Here is a 20,141-nt window from a genome sequence, read left to right as displayed (position 1 = left end):
CTCCCGTTGGGCAGACCCTGTCCTGCCACCTCTAGTTCCTATCTGGTCTAGCTTGTCCCATTGCTGGCCATCCAGATGAGCTGTAGTAGAAAAGGACGCTGGGTCAGGCCCCCAGACCTGGGGCGGCTTGTTCGGAAGCCGGGGGAACACGGCAGAGTCCGAGTCTTGGCCAGACGAGGACCGGTGTGGACTAGTGTGGTTTGCTGTGCTTGAGTGGTGAGGAGGGCGGGAACAGACGGAGCAGGAGGGGAAGTGGTGAGGGGTGGGCAGCCGGAGGGGCAGAGTCGGGCACAGAATGTTCTGGCCATACCTCGTGCTGGGGACATAGTAGCAGGGAGAGCTGGGGAGAGCTGCGGTGGTGGGGGGAGCAGTTTAGGAGGTTGGTGGGGGGTGGTGGGGGCAGGGGGGAGGTTGGACTGCAGGGGAGGCAGGGACAGCCTGGAGAGCAGGGCCAGCGGTGAAAGGGAGTGCTGTCGCCGGCCACACCGTCCTGGCAGCTTCCTCTCCTTAGCCCTGGGTGAGCACACACTCATTCTCAACACCTCTCTGGGGGAATATGTCCTCGAGCCTGGGTCCCCCGGCCTCTCGGGCTCCATTTCTCCTCTGAGATTCAGGTGGGGCTGGACCACGCCTGAGGGACTTGCCGGTCCTGATGCTGCCTCTTCTCTTATTCCTTGAAGACCCCATGGCTGACCCAGGTCAGGCCAGAGCTCCTGCCCCTCCTTTTGCACTGACGGCCCCCGGCCCCCTCCCCTAGCTCCGCTCTGCTGCAGACCTCTTGGACAGCAGATCTCCCTGGACGGCACCTCTCCACGCCCAAGTCCCCGGCTGCCAGGTGGTGCTGGCCTCTCATTGGGGGGCGGGGGTCTCCCTGGGTGGAGCTACCGCGGGGGAAGGTGCTGCTCTTGGAAAATGCCTCGCACACAGTGCTGTCCACAGCAGAGTGAGCCCGCTGTCCTGCTCCTGCTGACGACAAGGCTAAAATGAGCCCGTGCCCTGCACCGTGCCTGGGCTTCCACGTGCAGCACCCCACCTGTCCCTGGGTCGGTCTCGGCTTGCCTGCTGCCCTCTGTTGTCTCGTGGGTCTCCTCCACTTCTGATCCCCCGCATGGGGGTGGGGCGGTCTCCCTGGCTGTGCCGCGCGGCGACACAGCTTCTCCCTCTTCTCTATCTAGCCCCACACCCCACACCCTGTTTTAGGTGCCTTGAAGGGAGGGACCCTATCCTAGACCACAGGTGGCGGCTTCTTTGTGTTCCGCAGGCGACGCCGAGGGGGTCGTCCTGACCACGTAGCTGGCCTCCATCCTCCGTGGTCAGCGTTCTCTTGCTGGGAAGTCCCGTGCAGAAGGCTCTGCGGTATTCTAGACCTGACGCACGTGCCCCTTCCTTTACAGCGAAGTCGCTGGCTGTGCCTGCTTTCTGATGAGGGAGCAGAACCACTTAATCTAAAGTTTTGTGTTTCCAACAAAGATTTTTCCCTTTCAGTGACAGCTCTGCGTAAAAGTTCCCGTGAAACCAGGCGTGTTGTCACTGTTAGATTGGTTACTTGATGGTGCTCCAGGCCAGTCAGGCCCAAATCAGCCCGCATCGGGTTCACTTAAGCCCTGCCTGATTGTTCTCTGCTCTCTGTGCGATTTCTCGGTTAGGGCCACGCATGGCGATGTGCTCCACCCAGGATTGGGTCATGCGGGGGATTTCTTTTTTTTCTTTTTTTTTTTTTTTTAAAGATTTTATTTATTTGTTTGTTAGAGAGAGAGAGAGCACAAGCAGAGTGGCAGGCAGAGTCAGAGGGAGAGGCAGGCTTACTGCAGGGCAAGGAGCCCAATGTGGGACTCGATCCCAGGACGCTGGGATCATGGCCTGAGCCGAAGGCAGCTGCTTAACCAACTGAGCCACCCAGGCGTCCCCATGCGGGAGATTTCAACACTCTCACGCAGATGAAATCAGAGGTGACTGCTGTCCTGCTTGCGAGGGTGTGGGGGTGACAGCAGCTCCGCTCCCCGAGAACCTGCAGGGCTTGGGCTCCGCGGCGGTGGCCTGTGCGGTCTGGAGGTGTGGTTGCCGGTGTGGACGGGGCGCTGAGGGCTAAATGTCAGTCTGCAAGCCCGAGAGGTGCACTGGTGATTCAGGACGTCCTGTGGCCCGTGTCCCCGCCCTGCTGCCCGCAGCTGTGGGAGGCAGCATAGCTTGTGTCAAGTGTGTGACATGCTCAGGGCTGGGAGGGCTCTCAGCGTGCTGTTCTGTTCAGAGGAGTGTGAGTGTGAGGAGAGGAGCGTGGCCTCAGAAGGTCAGAGGGGTAGGTGTCAAGGTCCTGGGGCTGGTGTTGTAGGGCCTGTGGTGGGCGAGGCTGTGCTTGGCAGGTGCTCGGTACCCCCTGCCCACCGGGCTGCACAGAGCCCTGGGCCCGGGGCCCAGCCGGCTCCCCGAGCTGGTCCCTCACTGGAGATTACTCTTGTGTCCCCCCACGTGTCACCTGCGTGGTGGCTGGCTTTGTTCTGAGCTCACTTCCGGTTCCTACTGAGTTGTGAGCTACTGTGTTAACCATGAAAAGACCCCGCAGGTGGGGTGAAGGGTCAGTGACATTGGGAGGCAGTCAGGGCGTTGGCAGGACATGGCGCATGCCCACCAGGCCGGCCGCTGACGCCGGGCCACTCTCCCCGCACTGCGCTGCCCTCGGCTACCCAGACGACTTCACGGTCTTCCAGGAAATTAAGTTTAAATTAGATTGAAGCTGTGATGCTCCTTGTTCTTTCCCATCCTGACCATTATCTTAAAATCTCTCCTTTTAATTAACTCAGTTTTCCAGGTCTTTCTGTAGGCCGGGTGGTTTGTTTGTGGAGGGCCTGGCGCTGTGCCCCCGATGGGGAGACTGGGGAGACGGGGCTGCGGCCCTGCCCTCCTAGGCTGGGCGGGCCCAGGACGGGTGGGGTAATGCGCCCAGCCTTGGCACCGAGCTCTTGGCCCAGGGGCAAGGGCCCAGCTCCTCCCTCCAAGCTGAAGCCACTCCTGGTTTTTCTTCTGTTTTTTTTTAGAACTGCTTCTTTGGCTGCTTTCACTTCTCCTGTAGGCAAGTCTCAAGCTAATATTTATCCTGCAAAGTATCTTAAAAATGCCAGAGGGCAAGTATTTGTGGAGAACTTTATCAATCTTTGAAAGAGCGTTATTGTTACCTCGATAAACTGAGGCACTGTTTACAATAGGCAGATTGTGTTTGAACTTGCAACCTTTAATTCAACAGTTAGTTTTTGTTAACAGATGGAATCGTTTTGGCGGTGCTTCTAGAGAGGCCTGTATCTAGAGAGGCCTGTATCCGTGTGGTTTTTGTTTGTTGCTGGCGAGCCTTCAGCCTGCGCTGGGGGAGGGGAGACCTGGCGGCTCCGGCTCAGGCTCGGGCTCAGTCTGGCTCAGGCTCGGGCTCAGTCTGCGTCCGTTCAGGTGTTAACTGCTTTTGCAATGGGGCAGGCTTTTCAGGAATGTGGACTTTGGTGCTTGAAGCCAGCCCTGCCTCTCCGTGATTGTCTGTCAGACTGGAGGTGCTTCCTTGCAGGGGGAAAGTGGGCCTCACTACGACCTAGACCGGGGTGGGGGGGCAGGTGGTTATCCTTCGTCCTGTCTGGAGATTTCAGATCTTAAGGAGAACAACACGGAGAGTGAGCTCCTTCCTAAACACTCAAGTAAAGGGGCACCTGGGAGCCTCTGCCTCGGCTCAGGTCATGATCCCGGGGTCCGGGGATCGAGCCCCGCATCGGGCTCTCTGCTCAGCAGGGAGCCTGCTTCCTTTCCTCTCTCTCTGCCTCTCTGCCTACCTGTGATTTCTGTCTGTCAAAATAAATAAAATCTTTAAAAAAAAAAAAAATCAAGTAAAATCTTTCCTGTGAGGGGTTACTTTTTAGTAAAAGGAACCACTTCCTGGATCTTCTCCGGAGCCTGTGTCCTCCACCTGGCAGCCCTCTCTGACTGTCAGCTGAGGGAAATGCCTCCTGGTGTGTTGGGGTGCAGGGTTCCGGCTCCCTCGGGGTCGCAGGCTCCCTACAGCTCCAGGCTGTCTAAGGCTCCTCCTTAGCTCCAGGCCTGGTGCTGAGGGTGTCAGGGACCGGCAGTGGGGACGGGCGTGGGCTTGGGCAGGAGGAGGTGAGAAGCTGTGCCCGAGAAGGCTCGGCCCTGCAGAATGTAGCCATGATTCAGCTGCGGCCGGCGGGGGCCGGCCAGAACTGGAGACAGAGGCCTTTCTCGGGGACTGGGGGAGCCTGGGTGAGGGTGTCAGCCGGGCGGGGCTTGTGCGCTGGACCTTGGGCTGGCGTGGGACGACAGAGGGCTGAGGCGGCTGCCCTGGTGGTGGCGAGATGTGCGGGAGTGCCTAGCGGAGGTCAGGGGGCGCCCGAGGAGTCCTGTTTGTGCCCTGCGGGGAAGTTTAGGGACCTTGCACTTCCTCCTTGGTCAGCTGACTCACTCTTTCCCGCTGACTTGTTCCTCCTTCCTCTGCTGGTCTCCGGCGGTTTGTGTCTGGCTGTCTCTGTGTGTCTCCACCTGCCCCCTCCCTCCTGACCCAGGCCCAGAGCTAGATGTGCGGCTGCTGGGGGCGGTGGCAGTGTGTCCCCAGGGCCCCCACTCCGTGGCACGAATTTGCAGCCCCGTCTGCCCCAGTGCCCGACCTTTCAGTGTGCCCAAGGCTTTCAGTGTGCCCAAGATGGGGGTTGGCTGAATTGTCTTGGGGTGCGCTGAGTACCCACAGGGGCAGATACCCCACTGCCTTGCTGATAGGGCGTTCCAGGTCATTTCTAGATAAGTTTCTCATATTGCACTGTTCACTTTTATCTCAGCAGAATACACCCAGCACACCGTACCATCCGAACCGTCTTCAAGGGTAGGGCTGCCCGGCCTTGGGTAGTCCTCACCACGCGGCGGCCTCCGTCCCCACCCTCCGTCCACAGGACCCTGTTGTCTTCTTAGAGGGAAACTCTGTCCCCCTCACATTTATTTCTAATGCATCCGAAAATCCGTCCTAACAAGTGAGGTTCCGTGGTGGGTGCTGCTGCTGTCCGGCCTCAGGGCAGTTGGGCTTGAGGTCCCTGGGCTGGCCGGACCAGTCACCGGGGCTGTGTGCCGCGGAGCCGGCTCGGGTGGAGAGCACTGTATGAAGCACAGTGACTTTCTCGCGAGTGCCCGTGGCTCTCCAGGAGATGTAAAATCCACCCTGTTGAACCCCATTCGTTTTGCGCACGTGGGGGCCGTCTGTGGTCACGTGCTCAGGTCCGACCGTCGGGCTGAGTTTATGGAGAGCCAGTGTCATTGTGTCTGGTTCTGAGACCTGTTTGCCCAGAGGAGTTTGGTTTAACTTCATTCCTGTACTCCAGCCTCAGGAGCTTCTGAGCAGCCGGGTGGCCGGGTACGGCCCTTTGGGGGAAGGTGGCTGTGGTTCTCTATCTCTCTGGGCTTCCCCATGGCCTGCGGCGACATTTCAGTCGGTACCTGACTTGGCGTCCGCATCAGGTGTAGCTTGCTGGTCACCTGGTATGGCGCGTGGGGAGGCTGAGGGCTGCAGTGGGCTTCCTGTGCGTGGATTTGCCCTGTGTGTGGGGGGGTGGTAACACTTGGCTGTGCTGTGGTCACCTGCACTGCGGGCATCTGGGGATCTGGGCCTCCCCTTGCTCAGGGAGGCCCGGCTGTGAGCCTGGTGCTGGGTTTTTGGCTGTGTTCTCTGCGCGGGCTGGAGGCAGCCTTCTGCTGGCTCACAGCTGGTAATCCAGTCCCAGAGGGCAGTGCTGAGAGGCCCGGGGAACGCCATCACCCGCAGAGAGTTGAGTGGGGGGGCAGCGGAGAAGCACACATGAGGCTTTGGGCCTCGGGAGCCCAGTTCTGTCTGGGTCGCAGGTGGGGGGGCTGCGTGTCACCTGGACAAGATTAGGGTTTCTTCATCCTGCGTGGGCCTATTTCAGACCTTGTTGCGGTGCTTTTCTGTCTTGTCCCTTAACCCAGAGAGAAGAGGAGAGAGCAGTGGACTCCGTTCTCCTCGGCGGGCACAGGGCCCGGTAGACAGGCTGCCCTGGGAGTGCCTCTAAGTAGGAGAGGCCGATGACGGGCGCGGGTCTGGCCAGTCCAGTAGGGAGGAGGCCAAGTGCAACAGAGCGTCCTGAGTTACAGGGCGGGGGCACACAGGTGCTGTGGGCGGGAAAGCCGTGGGATTGTGTTTGGGAACTGGGGTAGAAGCCTGGTGAAGACCCAGCCGGGGGCCCCGGAGGAACGAATAACTTTTCCTGCCCCACAACATGTGGGATGGGTGTGCTGCTTGCTGGGGTGGGTTAGAGCACAGTCTGCGTCTCCTATGTCGAAGGCGGACTGGGAGCAGCTTCTGAGCCAGTTCCTGGTAATCCGCTTTGAACCTGCACTGATGGAGGGGACCTGCCAGTCTGGCTCCTGCGAGATTTGACCTTGTGATTGCAGAACGCTGTGTCCCACCGCACGCCCCCATCTTGTCCTGCATTTGGAGACCACCAGAAAATTTATTTATTTATTTATTTTTAAGATTTTATTTATTTATTTGATAGAGATTGTAAGTGGGCAGAGAGACAGGCAGAGACAGAGGAGGAAGCAGACTCACACTGAGCAGAGAGCCTGATGTAGGGCTTGATCCCAGGACCCTGAGATCATGACCTGAGCCGAAGGCAGAGGCTCTAACCCACTGAGCCACCCAGGCACCCCAGAGAAAATTTATTTGTAAAGGTAATTTACTCTGTGTGTGTGTTTTAAGGGTTACTTATTTGAGAGTAAGAGTGTGTGTGCAAGATGGGGGTAGAGGGAGAGAGAAAATCCCAAGCAGACTCCCATGGAGCCCAATGTGGGAGTCCACCTCACGACCCTGGGGCCATGACCTGAGTCGAAATTAGGAGCCACCAGGCGCCCCTACTGTTTCTTTTTAAATTTTTTTTTTAAGATTTTATTTATTTATTTGACAGAGAGATCACAAGTAGGCAGAGAGAGAGGAGGAAGCAGGCTCCCCGCTGAGCAGAGAGCCCGATTGGGGGCTTGATCCCTGGACCCTGGAACCATCACCCGAGCCGAAGGCAGAGGCTTTAACCCATGGAGCCGCCCAGGCGCTCCCTTTATAAATTTAAAATAAATTTAGGTCCTACAGAAGAAGAACAACTACAACTACAAATCACCCGAAATAACACCTTTTTCTCTGCTTCCGTACCTTAAAAAAATACTTGTTATGATTGTAACGTCCACTTGACTTCTACCTGCCCTTTGCACGCGGTACGGGCTGTGTTCCCACGCCAGCAGGGAGGCACGCCGTGGAATCGGAGCCTGGTGCTCCACGCTTTATGTACAGACACTTCGGGTTTCTAGCGGCGTCCTCAGCGTTGCCTGTGCCTTTGTTTCTAGGACAAGGTCCGAAGAGGGAATGGCAGCCCAGGGGTATTCACATTCTGAAGCTTTGGACACACGGTGACCACAGCCTCCGTGTTTCAGAAGTCTTCCTTGTGGTGCTGGGGCCCCCCTCACGAATTCCACAGGGAGAGTCCGCCCAGGATTCCCAAGGAAGCCCTGGTTCTGATTTGCTGACTTCTCCGGGTGGCGGAAGGGTCCGTCGGTGAGGTACCAGACAGGGTTTCTTTGGCCCAGAAAATCAGGGAGCCTCCAGGTTAAGGGGTTAGACTTGCCTGTGGAGGTAGAGTCTGACTTACGCCGTTGAGAAAACTAGAGCAGCCTCCTGTCCCCCCTTCCCCCTCTGTAAGAGATTGTCTCTGCTCCCAGCCTCTTCCCTGGGCTGGGGGGGGCGGTCAGGGGGAATGGCCACCCTGGCCTCGTCGGTGCCCGGCCTTCCCTGGGACTCTGGGCAGGGCTCCCCCTTGGGGTCCCGGGACCCCATGCTCCTTGATGTAAAACCAACTGTAGGTGTCGTAAGGAGTTGTGAGATGGAGGGATTTATGAAGGGCATAGAAATACGAAAGACGGCGTTTTTAGTGGTTCAGCGATGCGTGCTGCCTATGGGTGTAGACACGACCTGTCCCATCCGTGAACATCGCCGACCTGGGTCTCTGGCATCATGTGTATGGAGGGAGACAGGGCCCGCATTGCTGCTGTCCTTGTACTTCTTATAAGAGCAATTTTGATTCCAGGCATATATTGAGCGCATATAAGTTCTACTCATTAACCAGCACTTGACCTTTTATAAGAAAACTAGGTTTGGTTTTGCCATTTCTCAAATAGATTTCCTACTTCCCTTCTTTAGAAATGGGCATTTTGGGGCACCTGGGTGGCTCAGTGGGTTAAAGGCTCTGCCTTCAGCTCAGGTCATAAACTCAGGGTCCTGGGATCCGGCCCCGCATCGGGCTCTCTGCTCAGCGGGGAGCCCGCTTCCTCCGCTCTCTCTGCCTGCCTCTCTGCCTACTTGTGATCTGTCTGTCAAATAAATAAATAAAATCTTAAAAAAAAAAAAAAAAAGCAAAAAGCCCAGAACAGGCATTTTGCGTTCACCTGACAGTGTGGCCCATAATTCAAATCATTCCATATTGTCAGACCAGTGTCTGACTCCGTGGCTCCGCGGCCTTCTTGCCTTAGGATAAAAGCGGAACCTGGAAACTGCTTTGCTTTCGTCTGACCTATAAATGCTGGCAAAAGGTCTCAGGGTTTCGTTGTGTCTTGGCAGAGTGGCTAGTGGTTCTCCCTCATTCTGCTGGCTCTCAGAGATGTGTTTGTAACGTGAGGCGTTCGTGTTTTTATGTTTTAATACCGTTCAGTGGTTACAAGTGTCCCGAGGCAGCTTGCAGCCTCTCTGGTCCGTGGCCTGGAGAGGCGTCCGTGTGCGCCTGGCTGTGCCCCCAGATGAGGACCGTGCCCGATCAGAGCTGCTCCAAGTGCTGACCGCGGCTGCCCCTCGGCATTGCCGGCGGTCCTGAGGCTTTGCTCTGCGCGGTACGCGGCCACGCTCTTGTTTCCATGGCAGCCGAAGCTTCTGCAGATGCCAGTGGTTTGCTCGGGACACGGAGAAGAAGGGCAGGGGAAGGAAACCGCTTGCTGCTTTTTAATTAAGAAACAAAACCCATCCCACTGAGTTGATGATGCAAATCTGGGAAAAGTCTCTGAAGGCCAGAGGTAGAAAGTATTTATAGGAGAAAGTTTCTGTATTTTAGCAGAAGGCAAACATTTCAGGGAATATTTTCCTCTGGGGGCAGTTTGTCCTCGTTCAGCATAACCTCCTCCTAAACGAACTTGCCCTTGCCTTCTGAGGGTTGGATGCTGGCTGTGTTCCTCGTATCAGGGAGCAGCTTGTAGCACGAAGTGCGGACGGATTCTGTGTAGAGAGGTCCTTGGGGTTGGTCTTAATGCCTTGCCCCCTAAAATTGGGGAAGAATAGTGCTTTGATTTGGTCCAACCTTCAAAATATGTACCATCACGTAGACTGTGGAGTCTGCTGATTTAGCTTGGATGTGTATTATCTTGCCCTCCCCACCCACGGGAGGTGTAACCCCAGGGCCCTGTGGGGATCAGGACGATGGGACAGATCAAGTCCTCCTGGGCACTGCACTGGAGGGGGGAAGGCCTCTTGGTGTCTGTGATGTCCTGCTAAGAATGCAGGCCCAGCGGAGGCCTCCCAGCTGGGCCGGGACCAGTCCCCTCGAGTGCCCTGGCGTCGTCGGACCCAGCACGAGAGCCCTAGCAGGTGGCCGGGGGCACTGCCTGTGAGGCGTGGCCGGGCCGTGTTTTATGCTCCAGGCGCCCCTGGACTCAGGCAGTTTGATCAAAGCAGAGGAATTCCTGAGAAATTCCACCCACCTGTGAAATTGGGAGCTGCTGTGATTTATTTGGAGGGTGTGGTGCCTTAAAACGAAAGAACACTGGAAGTAGTGTGTGTGTTTTGAGAGTTTACTTGAATTGCAATATGCCAGTCTTTTTTTTTTATTTAAAGATTTTATTTATTTATTTGACAGACAGAGATCACAGGTAGGCAGACAGGCAGGCAGAGAGAGAGGAGGAAGCAGGCTCCCCGCTGAGCAGAGTCCAATGCGGGGCTCGATCCCAGGATCCTGAAATCATGACCTGAGCCGAAGGCAGAGGCTTTAACCCACTGAGCCACCCAGACGCCCCACAATATGCCAGTCTTAAGGCTTTAAAAAAAACCATCTCAGCTGCTCGTTAGCATGGACACACTGATGTCTGCTTCCCATTCGGAAGAGAATAAGCTCTTCTAAGGGAGAGGCAATTCTAAAAATCGGTTTTCTTTTCCTAATGGGGTAATTACGGGTTGGTCTGGTCCTCCACCCTTTTTTTCTTTTTTTTTTAAAATTTTATTTATTTATTTGACAGACAGAGATCACCAGTAGGCAGAGAGGCAGGCAGAGAGAGAGGAGGAAGCAGGCTCCCTTCTGAGCAGAGAGCCTGATGCGGGGCTGGATCCCAGGACCCTGAGATCATGACCTGAGCCGAAGGCAGAGGCTTTAACCCATTGAACCCCCCCAGGCACCCCTCGTCCTCCACCTTCAGCGCTCACGAATCCATTTCGTTCTAGAATCCATTTCTTTCTAGCCGTCTGGAGTGCCTGCACTGGTAAGGCACTGGACCACCCAGTGGGGTCCTAGCCATTCTGCCCTCAGGGTTGGCGCCTGCTGTCTGCTGTGTCCTCAGGCCCTGGGGGATGTGCTCCTCCCTTTACCTGGGGGCCAGAGTGGGGGGAAGGCAGACAGCTGGTCCTGGCTCTGTCCTCAGGCCTGTGGGATCTAAAGGCAAAGCAGAAGGGCCTGGCCAGCCCAGAGGCTATCTTGCTTGCCAGGCTTGTGGGCTGGAGCTGCTCCTTCCTGTCCTGCAGGCCTGTCCCCACCTCCGGGAGCTTACGGTGGGGCCGAGGCTGCTGCTGAATGGTCACGTGTGGTGCCCTGGCCCGCTGGGGGAGGGAGTGGCCTGGCCCAGGTCTCTGCTGGAGGCATTTGTGCGGGGTCGGGCATGTGTTTGAGGGGGCAGGTGTGTAAGAGGACAGGGGAGGAGACCACCGGGGCTGTCCAGCGGGGAGGGGCTGGGCAGTATGGTCGGTATGAGAGCCGCCTGGGAGGGGCGTGGGGGGTCCCCGGGCTTGGGCCCCTCCTGCCTCCTGCTGGGATGCGACTCCATTGAGAAACACTTTAATTAGACTGACTTGTTGACAGCACAGGAACACTTTCATCCCTTGCTCCCAGGGGGCCTCTTGCCACATTTCCTTTGCTGCTCTGCCTCGGTCTGTTGATGCAGCAGTGCGTACGCACCATCTCTCCCTCCGCCCCCTTTCCCAACATCAAGTTCCCAGCAAGCCGATCCACAGAGTCAAATAGAGATTGACGTCAGGTCCGACGTGGGTCGCGTTTGGTTTCTGAAGCGTCCCCCACTATGTCTTGGGACACAGAGCACTCAAAGGTTGGGTTATGAAAAGGTTCAAGTCTCAGCTAAGCTTCTGCTCGTTGATCTCCGGAGAGGCAGTGCGCTGTCCGAACCGGGACACTGGAGAGCGGGGCGAGGGGGGAGGATGCCGTTGATAACCGTGCCACGTGAGTGCGGCACGTGGTCCTCGGACCCGTGGGGCGCGTCTCATGCCGGGCTGTGCCCTGGGTGCGTGTCCGATGGGCGCGGTCTCTGGCCTTCGGGGCTGCCATACAACCTCAGGCTGGGGGGCTCCTCGCCAGCACCCTCGGAATTCTCACCGTCCTGGAGGTGTTTTGTCTGTCTGAGGGGCGTGCTTCCCGGTTCAGACTCGTTTTCTCGCCGTGGCCTCACCGTGCAGGTGGAAGGAGCCAGAGTGGCTGGGGTGTCTTCCATGAGGGCACGGACCCCATTTACCAGGGCTGATCACCGCTCAGAGACCCCAGCCCCTGATCTGGCAGCCCAGCAATGTGGTGGGGGGCATGACACTGAGGGTCTGTGTGCTTGGGGACAACCACAAAAGTCATGTGCCTTATTGATTTATTCATTTATTTTTTTTTTTTTTAAGATTTTATTTATTTATTTGACAGAGATCACAAGCAGGCAGAGAGGCAGGCAGAGAGAGAGGAGGAAGCAGGCTCCCTGCTGAGCAGAGAGCCCGATGTGGGGCTCGATCCCAGGACCTTGGGACCATGACCTGGGCCGAAGGCAGAGGCTTTAACCCACTGAGCCACCCAGGCGCCCCGATTTATTCATTTATTTTTTAAAAAACTTTATTTGTGAGGGTGGAGGGGCGCAGAGTGAGAAGCAGACTCTCCGCTGAGCAGGGAGCCGGGTGCTGGGCCGGACCCTGCATCCCCGGGGTCGAGACCTGAGCCGAAGGCAGATGCTTAACTGAGCCCCCAGGCGCCCCAGGTTCCTCTGCTGTAGCGCACGTGCCACGCTGCTGGGGAATGCTCTCGATGGGGGCTGCTTCCCATGCCTGAGGACAGGGAGATACAGAAAGTGGTACTTGAGGACGCCTGGGTGGCTCAGTTGGTTGGATGACTGCCTTCGGCTCAGGTCATGATCCCGGAGTCCCGGGATTGAGTCCCGCATCGGGCTCCCAGCTCCACGGGGAGTCTGCTTCTCCCTCTGACCTTCTCCTCGCTCATGCTCTCTCTCACTGTTTCTCTCTCACATAAATAAATAAAATCTCTTTTTAAAAAAAAAAGGAAGGAAGAAAGTGGTACTTGATGCTCAATTTTGCTGCGAACCTAAACTATTCTAAAAAATAGTTTACCAATTCTTTAAAAAGTGCCCTTTACGTTAAGAAAATACACAGTCCAGGGGCGCCTGGGTGGCTCAGTGGGTTAAGCTGCTGCCTTCGGCTCAGATCATGATCTCAGGGTCCTGGGATCGAGTCCCGCATCGGGCTCTTTGCTCAGCACGGAGCCTGCTTCCCCCTCTCTCTGCCTCTCTCTCCGTCTACTTGTGATCTCTGTCTGTCAAATAAATAAATAAAATCTTTAAAAAAAAAAAAAAAAAGAAAGAAAGAAAATACACAGTCCAAAACCCCTGACAAGAGAGGACTCAGGAGGTGATCGGTCTGAACGTTCTGTACCTGGGAGTACCTTCTCACATCTGAAAGCACCGTCCTGTAGGGACTCGGCCTCATCGGGCTCCCTGCTCGGCGGGGGCCCTGCTTCCCACCCTTCTCCTGCTCACACTCACTCGCTCTCGGATAAAACAAAAACAGCTCAGAAACCTGCACTGACGCATCATCATTACCCAAAGTCCATAGTCCACGGTCAGGGTCACCCCGCCGCTGTTCACTCTGCGGGTATGGGCAGGTGTGTCATGACGGGACCGTTACGGTACCCTACGGAGCAGTCCCACCGCCCTGAAATGCCTCTGCTTGGCACACGTGCGTCTGTCCCTGCTCCCCACCGCGCCACCCCGTCCGTCCCTGGCAGCCACACGTCTTTTACGGTCTCTAGCGTAGTGTTGCCCTTCCCGGAGTGTCAAGGGGTTGGAATCACGCAGAGAGTAGCCTTTGGGATCCACGTCTTTCGCTTAGCGATATGCATTTAAGGGTCTGGACATCTTTACGGGGCTTGGGAACTCCTTTAGTTTCGGCACAGATAACATCCCACTGCCTGGGTGGGTCCCGGCTGACTTAAACATTCGCCTGCTGAAGGGGGCCTCGGTCGCTTCCAGGTTTGGGCAGTTAATAAAACTGGACACATCCACGTGCAGATTCTCGTGTGGACACAAGTTTTCAGCTCCTTTGGGTAAATACCGATGAGCCTGGTTGCTGGGCCCCGTGGGAAGAGCGTGTTTAATTTGAGAGAAAGCGCCAGTCTTCCCGTGTGGCCGTGCCGTCCCGCGTTCCCACGAGCCGCGAGGGAGCGGTCCTGCTGCTCGGCGGCCCCTGGTGTTGTCTGTGCGCGGACCGCGGCCCTTCTCGTGGGTGCGCCGTGGGATCTCGTTTTGTCTTACCGGTTTCTGATCCTGCGTGGCGTGGGGTGTCTTCACGCGACGACTCTCTGTCCGCGTATCTCTAGGGAGCTGTCTCTGCAGCTCTCTTGCCCTTTCGTAAGTCAAGGTGTTCGTTTTCTTGTTGTTGAGCGCGTCCTGTGTTCGGGAGAAGACTCCTTCAGCAGATGTGTCGTGTTTGCAAATACTTTCTGTCTTTGGCTTCTCTGTGTCTTGATACAACATTGATTTGATGTTGGAAGTCAGTGGGATTTCTTTCTTTTTTTTTTTTTAAGATTTTATTTATTTATTTGACAGACAGAAATCACAAGTAGGCAGAGAGAGAGAGAGCGAGAGAGAGGAGGAAGCAGGCTCCCCGCGGAGCAGAGAGCCCGATGCGGGACTCGATCCCAGGACCCTGAGATCATGACCCGAGCTGAAGGCAGAGGCTTAACCCACTGAGCCACCCAGGCGCCCCTGTCAGTGGGATTTCTTGAATACTCTGCAGGAAATAACCTTGTGAACAGATCCGTCGGAGTGCTGCTTTCTTATCAAGGATATGTTGAACTTGACTGGATTTTACATCTTCTTACACTCTTGGTCTGGAAGCAGCTCTTCCTTCTTGCCCGCTGCCGGTCTTTGGTCTTCGGTTTCCCTGGTGTTTGTGTTGTGTGCGGGTTCGGGTTCTTTGCGGTGGTCGTTGGTGAGAGAGAGGCGGGCTGAGCACCGGACAGCCGCTCTTCAACAGGGTCCTCGGAGGTTAATAGTTGATGACGTTTTAAGGTGTTGGTAGCTGTGTGGATTGTCTCGGGGTTACAGATGGCCGGTTTTAAAGGGCGGGGGTACGAAGCCAACGGCTGTTGCCCTAAAGCAGCCACCGTTGCTTCCAGGGCCCAGAGCGCTGCCAGGGGTGGGGGTGGGGGAGGGTGGCAGGAGCAGGACGTGTTGGTGTCGCTTCGCCGACCCGCATTCCCTCCTCCGACCGCGTTCCCAGAGACGGATGGAATCGTGGAGCTGAACCGGAGCTCGTGGGGTCTGTCCGAAACGGCTCCGCAGTTGACTGCTTCATGGCGTTCCTTCACAGCCAGCTTTCCACAGAGCAAATTGTAGGAAGTCACGTGTTCTGGCATCGGTTACCCTTAAATTAGAAACAGGACAATAGAGGAAGTTGTTGATTGGAACAATGGTAGTTTCACTGGTCTAAGTGCATCTGCAAATCCTACCCTGGTTGCTGGTCCCTGAACGCTGTGGCAGCCCCTGCCGCGGGCCCCGGAGGCGAGCCAGGGAAAATCTGTCTGAAGCGTGTTTCTGGGTCTTCTGGATGGAAGGTTCTGGGGTCCCAGCCCAGACTTCACGTCTTTGGGCAGCTCTGGCGGAGGCTCTGGGGAGCACGCCCTTGTCCGCGCTGCGGGGCAGGAGCAGGCCCGTCCTCGTCCAGCTGCTGCTGCGGGTTTGCCAGGTTCGAGCTCAGGCTTCGTCCTTCGGTCCTTCAGAAGGATGTGCGTGAAATGGCTCATTTTATGGTTTTAGTTCCTTTGGTTAATGGTCTACCATTTATATAAAACAGCTTCCTTGAAGAAAACCGTTGGTGATAAGAAGGCTCGTGGGCAGCGCAAACCTGCTTTTACCGGGTCGGTGGCTCCCCTCAGTGCGATGACTCACCCTCGGCCCAGGTGCTCGGCTGATCCTGCCCCGTGAGCTCCTGCCTTTCCTTCTCGAAGCTGCCTTCCTTTCCTTTCCTTGTGGAGTCCTGCTGGGAAGGCCCGCGAAGTGGAGCAAGCGAGGGGAGACTGTGTCAGAGTCTTCGTGCCCAGAACTCGTGTGGCCCTTGCGGCGCAGGTCCTGGTCCCTCGCTCCTGAACCGGTCGGTGCTGTGATTTAGTTCGGTTCAGACGGGGGGACCCTGAGTTCTGTCTCCGAGGAGCTGACGATCAGGTTCCAGGCAACGCGTATGAGAGCTTTGGAAATAACCCTGTTAGGCCAGGGCAGGGACTATGCATAGTTTGGTGACATTTGATCTGTTGTTAACTTGGTGGTAGCCTTTTTGTCTGTTCTCGGACACTTAAAGAAGTAGATTACCAAATTAAAATGTGAAAGTCATTAGCCTTAACTGTAGGGGAAGGGACACTTGGGGACATGCCAGAGTTTTGGAAGTGTTCTATGTCAGGGTAAGTTTGTCTGACAGCGTGAACACGGCATGATTTCGTCGGGAACAAAGAACACTTACTAGCCTTCTGGTAGGATGGCCAGGCAGGTGGGGTACAAGCGGAGAGAAGATCCTGCTCACAGTGCCCACAAAGAAAAAAAAAGAAAATCGTTAGAAACTTAAGTAGAAATGTGCAAAGCCTGTGGAAAGAGTATTTTGAAATTCTCACGAGAGGCGCTGAGGTGGTCCCCGGCAGGCAGAAAGCCCGTCCTCCTCCGGCTGAGGGTACCCAGGGGTCCTCCCTCAAGTAATGTATAAAAGTAATGGAGTCACGGTAAGAATTACCAACAGAAGCTACTTCTTTCCCGAGCTAGTCCAGCTCTTCAAGCTCGTCTGCGTGTACCCCAGCCTGCAGGAAGAAATAGGGGCATGCTGGGGAAGGAAGCCGTGAGAGGGGGGAGGGTACGGGCCGGGCAGAGTCGGAAAGCTCCAGAACCCTCTGTCCTTACAGCGGCAGCTTGCTGGGCACGGGCAGCAGACAGGCGGACGGAACGCGGACCTGGGGAACAGACCCAAGTACTGGTGGAAATTTGATGGGGGACAGAGAGAAGTCTCAGAGTGTCAGGAGTGGACTTCCAGATAAACGCTATTGCCACGGTCCGACGGCCGCTGTGAGAAGGGGACGGTGTATCCTTCCCTCCCACCACACACAGGAACATGCGTCCGAGGGGTCACATATGCTCCACGAGATGTCACTGTGAACTAATGGCTGAGTTGCACAACCCACAGCCTGTGTGCATAGCCTGACCCAGAGTCTGTGAATCATGCTCTGTCCCTCTTGGGGGTCTCAGAATTGGCTGGTTCACCTCCCACGTGCTGTGCACGTTTTGACCGCGGCTTTTATTTGCAGACTGATGTGCGAGCACACGAGTGGGAGTGGGAGGGGCAGAGGGAGAGAGAGAGACTCCCAGACTTGGGCCAAGCGTGGAGCCTGATGCCGGGCTCCATCTGCCCACCCGGAGATCATGACCTGAGCCAACGCCAGAGTCAGCCACTTAACCGACCGAGCGCCCCGACACGCCTGACTGTGGCTCTTGAGCAGAATTGCTTACACGAGCTCTTCCGCCTTCTACGGGCTCGTCCCCACAGGCTTGCTTGCCGTGGGGTCTGTTCAGTTTCCATCTTAGGTACCCAGTGTTCCTGGTTCCAAGTGTAAGATGCCTAAACTCGATTTGTAGTGTCTTCTGTCATCCCCTAAAAGCTTGTAAGACCCCCAGCTCGCAGAGAGAGTGACCAGAGCCCTGCTCCGCCAGGTAATACCTGCTGGTGGGTGCCCGGGTGTTGTCTCGGGGGTGCCTGGCTCTGAACCGGCTCGGCCAGATCTGGAAGGAGCCTGCTGTCTGCTGACGGGGCTGTTAGTTAAGCCCCATTGGAAGGTACCAGTGGGACAGTGGCTTCGCTCTGGGGACGGTGCCGCTGGTGCAGCGCTGCGGCCTTGGCTTGAGAGTGCGGATGTGGGGCTCTGTCGGGCCGTGAGGCCCGGACGGTCATTGTTTACTAACTGCTGCCCACGGAGCAGACTCCCTGAAGACCCTAACGATGTTTGTCGTTTCCATCACTGTAGAGGACAGTGAAGTCGCATGTGTCACTGTGCCACTGCGCTTGCGCAGGAGGGAAGCCAGCTGTGTTAATGCCTAGCCTCCCTGAACGACAGGTAAAGCCCTGCCCTGCTCATGTCGTCTCACGCGGGCCTCCCCGCAGCCTAACCTGGTGCGGGCGGGGATGGTCTCCACTGCGCACAGCCCCTGGGACGTTCTGGTCAGCGGTTAGCTCACGCATTCGTTTATTCGTGTGTTCATCCGCTCTTCCCGGGACCTCCCCGGGCGCCTGCTGCGTGGCTGGGCACCTGGGAGGTGCAGAGACAGATGAAGCGTGGGTGGCCGCCTCTGCCACGGGAGCTTGTGCCTATCCGGGCTGGGGTCGTGTGACGGAGGTATAGGCCAGAGCCCATCGCATGACAGGTGGGGCCACAGCCTGATTTCCAGGGAGTGCTGAGCCCTGGGGGGGGGGGTGCTCAGACACGCCACCTGAGCACATGTCGCCAGAGACTGTGGCGGCGAGCTGGGGCTTTCTGGAGAATTCCGCAGAGATGCTTAGGCTCTCGGGAGGGAACTGCTGGCACCCTTCTCCGTGGCGCAGGCAGCATCTCAGAGGCCACCTCCTCCCGCTCTGGGAGGGTGTGGCTTGGGCCCGCCGGCATTTTCCCGTCCACTTTGAGCAACGACTGATTGGGTTCCGTGAAGAGGCGGCCACATCTGGCCCAGTTGATGGATTCAAAATGTAATACTGTAAAATGTAATGTTTCGGCATTTCTGGAGGAGCCTTTTCCCCATTTCATAATAACCTTCAAACAGTTTCTCAGCTTTGATCTGGTTGACCCTGGGGGCCAGATCATTCCCTACTGGGGGGCTGTGCCGAGCGGCGGCCTGGCCCCCACCCACGCTGGGCCAGCCCGGAACCTGTCCAGACGCCGACTGCTGTCCTCAGAGCGGCAGAGTTCCCGGAGACCAGGGCCTTTGAAGAGCTCGCAGATACCTAGTGTGGAGCTCGGCCGCCTGATTTCTCGCTGGTGTGGACGTGGCCTTGGCAGAGGCCACCCTTGCTCAGGCGCGGGGGTCAGGATGGCGGCAGCCCTGGGCAGTGCTGGGGCTGAACTGGACGGCTCAATGTTCGTGACTAAGTCGCTAGGGTTCTTGGAAAACGATGATCATCATTCCTGCCCCTAAAACCCCAGGTCATCACTGTGGGCTTTGGAAACCTGTCTGGGGTTCATGTCCCTCACATAAAAGTGATCTATCTTATTTGGTGGAAAAAGACATTTAAAACTGTGGACCCAGGGACGCCTGGGGGGGCTCAGTTGGATGAGCGGCGTCCTTCCACTCAGGTCATGATCCCCCCGTCCTGAGATGGAGCCCCGCATTGGGCTCCTTGCTTGGCGGGGAACCTGCTTCTGCCTCTGCCTCTGCCTGCCTGTGCTCGCTGGCTCTCTCTGACAAAATAAATAAATAAAATCTTTAAGAAAAACCCACAAAAGCCACGGATCCTATTTTGGTATAAGATTGACGGGTTGACAAACGGATTTCTTCTCTTCCATTTTCTTAGGACAGGGATCTCTCCCAAGGTAGCGAGGGAGTGGGAGCAGCGGGTATTGGTGATTGTTCATGCTGGACAACTTGCGTTTATTGTTCTTTTTAACGCTGTTTTGTTTACTGTGTTTTCTAGAAGTAGTTTCATAACATAGTTTTTAAAAGATTGAGGTTAGAAGTCCTGGTTGTTTCTGTTTTGTTTTGAGAGAGAGAGAGCGCGGGGCGCGTGCAAGGCGGGAGGGGCCAGAGGGAGGGTGTCAAGCAGGCTCCATCTCACGACCCCGGCACCATGACCTGAGGTGACCCCAAGAGTCAGATGCTCCACGGACTGAGCCACCCAGGCGCCCTCAACCCCCTGGTTTTGATTGAGCTGTTAGGTGGTAGGGGGCACTTGGGGCGTCCTGAGAGCAGTCTCGAGGATGGGGGTCTCGGAGTGAAGCGAAGGGGCGCGGGGTAGGGGTTGTGTAGGACGCACCCGTGAAGACAGGGCGCGTACCTGTGCGCCCCAAAGATGTTCCGTGGCAGCAGGAAGGGGCCGGGAGGGAGCCGCCATGGTGGCGGGGTGAGGGAAGGGCTGGGGCCCCGCCACGGCCTCCGGGGCTCCCCGAGGGGCTGCTCCGTGTGAAGGCTGCCCTGGGTTGCTCACCGGTTCTGGGGGGAAGGGGAGAAGGAGCTGATGAAGTTCCATCCTGGGTTAAGTGAGTAGTAACTAGAAGCATTTTTATGTAAACGAGCTGTTGAAGGTCTCTGGTAAGATTTCAACTCACAGACTGACCTTAAAACAAAATGGGAAGCCAGTGGTGTGATTTCAGGGCCCCTCTTCTCCTGCAGGGCGGGGTGAAGAGAACCCCGGTGCCTGGGGGCTCGCATGTGGCCGAGCGGGTGGGTTGGGTGGGGCTACGTCCTTAGACTGCCTTGCATTTTCCTAAAACCTTTCTGAGGGAAAGTTCTAGTAGAGGGGCGGGGTGGGTGCTTTGTTGCGGTGTGTCCTGTGGGTACAGAAT

At 56.5% G+C, this 20,141-nt stretch overlaps 1 protein-coding gene across 1 annotated transcript in view; it reads left to right on the top strand.

Annotated features, from left to right (window-relative positions):
• The window catches only part of SLC45A4 (solute carrier family 45 member 4), a 71,320-nt gene that overhangs the window by 21,135 nt on the left and 30,044 nt on the right, over nucleotides 1–20,141 (top strand). The gene's annotated exons all lie outside the window — the stretch shown is intronic.

The sequence above is a fragment of the Mustela putorius genome, unplaced genomic scaffold (assembly GCF_011764305.1).
Source record: "Mustela putorius furo isolate JIRA1106 unplaced genomic scaffold, ASM1176430v1.1 tig00000228_pilon_pilon_pilon, whole genome shotgun sequence".
Taxonomy (NCBI): Eukaryota; Metazoa; Chordata; class Mammalia; order Carnivora; family Mustelidae; genus Mustela; species Mustela putorius.
The sequence above is the reverse complement of the archived record's forward strand: the minus strand, read 5'-3'. Positions and strand labels throughout refer to the sequence as shown.